The 7,346-nt window shown below is 33.3% G+C and overlaps 2 long non-coding RNA genes across 4 annotated transcripts; both read right to left on the bottom strand.

The window, feature by feature from the left end:
• Positions 1-1,794: 1,794 nt before the first annotated feature.
• LOC116133413 lies at positions 1,795-2,618 on the bottom strand. The gene is made up of 3 exons (XR_004128543.1): positions 2,442-2,618; positions 2,182-2,231; positions 1,795-2,078 (listed from the first exon to the last, which is right to left on the bottom strand). It is a non-coding gene; the product is annotated as an uncharacterized LOC116133413 (long non-coding RNA).
• Positions 2,619-2,758: 140 nt separating this feature from the next.
• Positions 2,759-6,004, bottom strand: LOC116133412. 3 transcript variants are annotated; one of them, XR_004128542.1, is made up of 6 exons: positions 5,456-6,004; positions 5,311-5,384; positions 4,826-5,040; positions 3,908-3,994; positions 3,644-3,789; positions 2,759-2,874 (listed from the first exon to the last, which is right to left on the bottom strand). It is a non-coding gene; the product is annotated as an uncharacterized LOC116133412 (long non-coding RNA). The 3 variants fall into 3 exon arrangements; XR_004128540.1 differs by having other exon boundaries at positions 3,908-3,980; positions 5,456-6,003; XR_004128541.1 differs by having other exon boundaries at positions 3,644-3,786; positions 3,908-3,980; positions 5,456-6,003.
• Between the last annotated feature and the right edge of the window lie 1,342 nt (positions 6,005-7,346).

Genomic DNA, 7,346 nt, shown 5'->3' with positions numbered 1-7,346 from the left:
TCAATATTGCTTATTTATACAAAAATTAGGCTATATAATTAAAAAACATAATATTGTAATAATATCTAAAATCTCTTAGAATTAGAAAACATAATATTGTTTCACAATTAAAGAAACATATTATTTCAATTCCATTTTGCACTTCAACAAATCCCGCCCCCCCCCAAAAAAAGTTGGTATCGAAGAAGATTGATCCCTAAACCACTTATTTTCGCAGTATGAGATTTAACCTGAATTAACCAACTAGATTATCTTCTCCGTTTACTATTCTACTTGTATGTTTCCTTATGTTAATGATTGATATTGAATATGTTTCTTCAGAATGTTACACAAAGTACTATATTTGCACCCAATGCTGAACAAAAGACAGAAATTAAAAAAAAGGAATTCTGAGTTTCCAAAAATATTTCACTCAACTCTAAACGTAATCCATTTTTTATTTTCAACAAAATTCTCTCATTATGCTTAAAATACTCAGGTAATTCCCACCTTTGGCAACGAGAATTCTCAGCCATGCTTTTCACTGCAAGCAAATGCAGTGTATAAATTATGTTCTTTGACAAAAGGAAAGTTGTAACCAGATATCTTTTTCACAGAATTACAAAACTTGACAGGACACTGAATTCAAGAGTCTTGCTTTTTAAACTCAAGATGATCTAAAATTTAAGAATATGCTATGTGCTTTGGTTACCTCATTCCCCTTGTAAAAGGAGTGATGTGCAAGAAAGAAGAGATGATAATTCCTCAGGTGTTGAAAATCCGAACCCTTGCCATCTTACTCTACCAAATTTGTCAAGAAGGAAAATATACCTTTAGGTTGACAACATTAAGAGAGCATAATTTCATAGCAGGCCATAACACAAAGCTTCTATACCCAGTAAGAAGGTTCAGTATTTTAAGTTCTTTTCTGATGTAATAATGAGCACATTCTTCCTTCCATCATCAGATTTCCTCGTTGTCTTTAGAAGTATCCTCTTAATTGGACTCAAACATAAGAACCAAGAGTCTATAAAGGACACCTAAAGGTAGTGAAAACTTGATTATTAAGAATTTGACTCATATAAGTTCTAAGAATCAGCTGAATGATTTCACTGGGAGCATGATTCTCGCCATCCTCCTGTTAAGAAATATTCCCAAGAATGCTTAAGTCACATATAACTCCAGGCCATTTATTACGAGTTAAATATGGACCATAATCTACCATGAATTTGTCACTTCGCTCCATAGCATTCCTCAAATTACTAAAATTTCATGTACATAAAAAGTGTTAGTAATTATTGGCTAAGGGGTTAAAGCCAGCAAAAGAAAAGTAAGCAGATACAGCTAATGGGTTCCTATAAGGAAAAAGGAAACCAGTTAATTAGAGAGATTAAGACTTGTTATGTTTCTACATTCCAAATGAAAATTGAAACTTGAACTGTAACCAAGTATCAGTCAATAGAAGGGCCTTGCAACTATCACGTCTCTACACTATATAGTAATGGATCACATTATTTTCTCACGACTACATATATAATTATTCTGTTATAGATATTACTAGTATATTCATATTCTACACAAATTTATTACAAATTAAAAGTAACATAAATGTTTACTAAAACTCATAAAATTACTGCAAAAATAATTCTTCTAAGAAAAATCTTGCTTCGTAAATCAACATTTAAACCTGCCTTCAAGCCATTGCTCATTCAATGTAGGAAGCTTGAATAATTTATTTCATTTCACCAAACAGAGAGTTGCTAATGTTTAATATCTTCAACAAGAATAAATATTTTATTACATGAAAATCAACGCTGATGGTGCAAATAATGAATTAAAACAATATTCACAATAGCATTTTGCAAAGTTGCTTGATGACATACTTGAGAAATAGCCAAATCAGAACCCATAAAACAAATCCAAGCAGTAAAGCAACTGGATGAAGGTGCAATCAAGGGGGCTCCACTACTCAATCAAATTCAGGACAGCATCAATGAAGACAGCAGAAACAAAGTCCTTCATCTTCAGAAACAATATGAAACTAGTCCTACCCCACCTTGCATACCAAGAATGACCTCTCCCTTTGAACTCTGCACATTCTGTAATATCATATACATAGCACATTGAAGTCGCAGAATAGAAGAAATACAAGAAATTAATATACAATTTTTTGTTCATTATTAGGATCAAATTCAAACTTACCAACAGTTACTTTGCGTATGCCAATTTATTAGGACAGTGTCTGGAGATTGCTGCAGTCAAATTAAAAACATGAAGTTAAAGCCAAACAAATTTCATACTATGTCAGGAACCAAAAAATTGATCGCACCAATCTTGGATTTCAGCAAGTTATAGATTAAATTGTGATCGTCAAAATATGATATATGTTATGCCCTAAATTATATCTTTATCACTTTGGAAAAAATCCAGAAATGAATGGTTCATGAGTAAGGTTAACTCACCAGTAAAATGCTCTGTAGTAAACCTATAAGCAAAGGTAACTCTTGCTCATGGAGCAGAGTATCACATATAGGAGCAGAGTGTAACTCCAGGAGCACAATCAAGTTACTTAGACATGTAATGGCCACGATAGTCCAAGGGAAAGTCATGAGTTGATAGAATACAAGTGTGTGCTCAGAAAATAAAATCTAGCGCATTAAAGAGAAAATCCTTATTAGATCATGAATCAAGAAAAAAGAGGATATTTCCTAAACGAGTCCTATATAAATAATAGGATTCTGAATTATTTTTGGATTCCTTACCTAACGGATACCATATCAAAGGTGACTGGCAATCTCCTCTGAAGACCACACTCAAAGGACAGCAGATATTTTCTCTAAGATGACATTACCAAGCTCTAAGCGGCCGTTTACGATGGAAGCACGTGTTCTCACCCTACATAGAAAAACTACCATCAACAATATATTTGTACAATTGTGTAAACTGAGATTACACATTAAAATTTCACGAGATACCTAAAGAGTCAGAAATACAATGAATTTTCTGGATACTGAATTGCTAGGGTCGTTGTGAGATTGACCTTGAAAATCCCAGTGATTTATATTTAAGAAATTGGTTCATGAGAGTCAGTTATTAATTGGAGAATGAGACAAAAGAGAGAAAATTAATATTATAGAATAAAGACAACCAAGGCTAGCTAAAATCGCAGTATCTAGGCAAGTAGGTCTTAGCTCTATCAAGCATTCAAAGGATTTAACTCCATTAACATTAATAAAGCTAAAATTAGATTTCATCAATAGGCATTTATAATTAGCTAATATATATTACACTATGATTTTAATAGTTAATACTGTATCACAAAATAAAAATATTACTGCCAAAAGTGAAACTCAACCAAATACTCTTGCCACAAAATTAAAAAGAAATTGCCAACTCCTCATAAGCCTCAGAAGCTAAACTACTCAAGCTCAGAAGAAAAACTCAAGAGCAGAGTACTCTTGCCAACCCCAGAATTTCTGATCTGTAAAATTAATCATCAATTCTCATTTTCATGGACTGCCTTGCAATTTGATAGGTAATAGGATAAAATTAACCATTTATATATTTTACTTCTTTTATTATCCTTTTCAGATTGATGACCATAAAATAACATGTACTAGCTAGTATAACTGATAATTGTATAAATTGTATATGTTAAGATCACCTTGAGTTTCTTTAGGAAGCAACACAACACTAATGGATCACTTCAAAATCAATTCCCCCTAATGCAAATATACATTGGGGCTCAGATTGCTTAAATAACCTTAAAGCTTCCCTTGTGTTGGACCACTGCTCCTGATGTATCCTCTGCTGCATAAACAGATGTAACACAATAACACAAGATTCATATTTAAGTATAAAGCAAGTAATAATGCCTCTAATTTAGATAGTAAGACTTTATAAAGCAAATAATTCACAACAAAAATACATGACATTACTTGCATCAGTCCTGTTACAATACAACAATGAGCCACCATAGTTCCTCTCGGCTTATTTTTTGGCTGTAGAGAATTCACTCAAAATAATTTCAAGAGACCAAACTTATTTAGTAGACATAGTCAAACCTTTTCACTCATGTATATGGAAAGAAAATATATATATATATATAATAAAAAAAATAAACAACCAATCAGTGTATAACTTTGTGCGGACATCACGACAGCAGGCAGGCTTTTGATATAAAGAAGACATTTTGAAGTGGTGTATCATGTGTAACCACCAAAAACCATATCTTGTTCTAATGTTAATATTTCAATTCTGGAGTTTTTAAGCTGGCATTTCGTGCAACATAGGTTCAAAGCAACCCAATAATAATTCCATCCGAAGTTACATCATGCTTTCAATAGGGTCAAAAATTGAAGGCAGCATAGGTCAAAGCGCCTAATGTATCTCTGTACAACTATATTATGCATCCATAATAAAGAAGAGTGACTTGCACAACTCACATGGGCAAATTTACAGAGCACATTCACAAATAAAGATGTGACACGTGGACGAACACTGAAAGACAAATTCCTTATTAATCATTGCATCTAAGAATTGCATTATTCAAGAACAACCAGCCAATATTTTTTTAAGAGGTTTTACTCTAATTGTCCAGAACAATTATCTAAGAAGCTAAATAATATATCTAAGAATTCCGATTAACTTTGGAAAAAACTTGCAGAATATGTCACAGTTTAATTTTCAGATAAATTGAGAAAAAGCTATACATGAACAGTATAATATCTATTTTTCTTTAAGTGAACTAAGTAGGAAAAATTAGCTAACCATAGATTCTTATTTACAACCTCTTGGTAGCAAATAAATTAGGGGAAAGTACAACTACAATTATGATCAAAATTACCTGTCTCCTTCACGTGTAACTTCCGTAGGAGAAAAACCATTATCGAGTATTACTGAAACACTCAGAAACTTTTTATGCTTAGAAATGGGATGATAAGGTAAAGAGCTAGTTTTCCCTGAATTTCCACTCTCACTCCTTCCACTTTCTTGGTCTTAAAAGAAACTGACGTAGGACTACTTGAACCCTCATCATCTTCACCAATATCAAAACAACCTCTACATCAATAAAGGGAAAAAAAATTACAATGAAGAAAATGCTGTCTTTTTTTCTAATTTGCATTTATATTACACAAATGCATAGAAAAGTAATGATTAGAAAATAAGAAGAATGGATTGGGGAAAAAAGTTTCTTAAGTCAGCATTTGTTTTTCATTCAACTCAATTTTACAAACAATTTCAAACTGAAAATTTCTGGAAAATACATTCTGCCACCCTGGAAGACACTTAATGATATTGATGAAAATATGAGACAGAAATAATCCTTACTAAAGTTCTTGCAATGATATGATAGGAAACGAAGCAAATGAACTCTCCAAATCATGAAGCTCCTTGAAGCCATCCTAAAACAGGCAAAAGGAAAATGAGGAAATCTGATGAATATTTAAGGAAAAAAAAATCTAGAAAATACTACCTCCTGACTTAGAGCACACTTGAGTGGTTAGACCTCTGTGGGGATAGCCTTCCTGCTGGAACCCCAAGCAATCTTAGCTGGCTCTTTGCCTCCCACTTCCATTTGGATCTTGTCCATTTTCTGTATATCATCATCCTGAATATGCAGGCAACACGGTACTTTTGATATTCTCAAAACAAGAAACATATATATAAATATATAAATTCAACATATAGCTTTGTGCAGAGGGCAGGCTTTTGATACAACGAATACATTTTGATATGGTGTATTATGAGTCACCACCAAAAACCAAATCTTATTCTAATTTTAACATTTGTGTCCTAGAATTTTTAAGTTGGCATTTCGCACAACATAGGTTCAAAGCAATCCAAAAATAATTCTGTACAACTTTACATGATTCTTTCTACAGGGTCAAAAATAGAAGGCGGCATATAGGTCAAAAGGTTTAATGTGTCTCCATACAACAATATATGCATCTACATGGCAAATTTACAGAGCCCATTCACAAATAAAGATGTCCAATATGGAAGAACACTGAAAGACTAATTCCTTTTGAATAATTAAGAAAATTGCTTCGTAAGTCAACATTCAAAAATGCCTTCGAGCCATTGCTGCTCATCAATGTAGGAGCTTGAATACTTTATTCATTTTACCAAACAGAGACCTTGCAATGTTTAATCGCTTCAACAAGAATAGAATATTTTATTACATGAAAGTCAACGCTGGTTGGTGCAAATACAGATTAAGAAAAACATTCACCACAGCATTTTTGCCAAGTCTTGTATGATAAAGTTACGTGAGAAAGCCAAATCAGAACCCATTAAAACAACATCCAAGGCAGTTAAGCAACTGGATGACAGGGTGCAATCAAGGGGGCTCCCTACTCACTCAAATTTCAGGACAGCAGCAATGAAGACAGCAGAGAAACAAAGTCCTTCATCTCGAAACAATATAAACACTAGTCTACCAACCTGCTACCAAAATGACCTCTCCCTTGAACTCTGCACATTCTGTAATATCACTAAACATAGCATCTGAAGTCGCCCAGTAATAGAAGACATACAAACATATATACAATTGTTTGTTCATTATTAGTCAAGTCAACTTACAATGTTACTTTGTATGCCAATTTATTAGGACAGTATCTGAGATTGCGTGCAGTTAAATTAAAACATGAGATTCAAAACACCAACAAATTTTCTACCATGTGCAGGGAACAAAAATTGATCGCACCAATCTTGGATTTCATAGCAAGGTATTAGATTAATGTGTGATCGGTCAAAAGACAATTTTATACCCTAACTGATCTCTTTATCACTTTGAAAAATCCAGAAAATGAGATGCGTTTCATGAGTAAGGTTAAATACAGCTAAAATCTCGCAGTAAACCTAAAGCACAGGTCACTCTTGCATGGAGTAATATCACATATAGGAGCAGAGTGTAACTCCAGGAGCACAATCAAGTTACTTAGCATGTAATGGCCATATATCCAAGGGAAAGTCATGAGTCGTTAGAGTAAATAAAATGCATAGCGCATTGAGAGAAATGCCGTATTATGATCATGAACTCAGAAAACAGAGGATGATTTCTTTAATAGTCCTATATAATAATAGCGATTCTGAATTATTTTTGGTTCCTTACCTAATGGATACACATATCAAAGGTGATGGCAATCTCCTCTGAGACCACACCAAGGGATCAGCAGAGATTTTCTCTAAGATGCCATTACCAAGCTCTAAGCAGGCCATTACGATGGAGCAGGTGTTCTCACCCCTACTAGAAAAACACCCTCAACACTTATTTGTACAATTGTGTAAAATCAAATAACATCAAAATTTCACGTAGATATCCTAAAGAGTCAGAATACAATGGATTTCTTGATACTGAATAT

This window comes from Pistacia vera, unplaced genomic scaffold, assembly GCF_008641045.1.
Source record: "Pistacia vera cultivar Batoury unplaced genomic scaffold, PisVer_v2 Contig27, whole genome shotgun sequence".
NCBI classification, from domain to species: Eukaryota; Viridiplantae; Streptophyta; class Magnoliopsida; order Sapindales; family Anacardiaceae; genus Pistacia; species Pistacia vera.
This window is presented reverse-complemented; position numbering and strand designations above follow the sequence as displayed.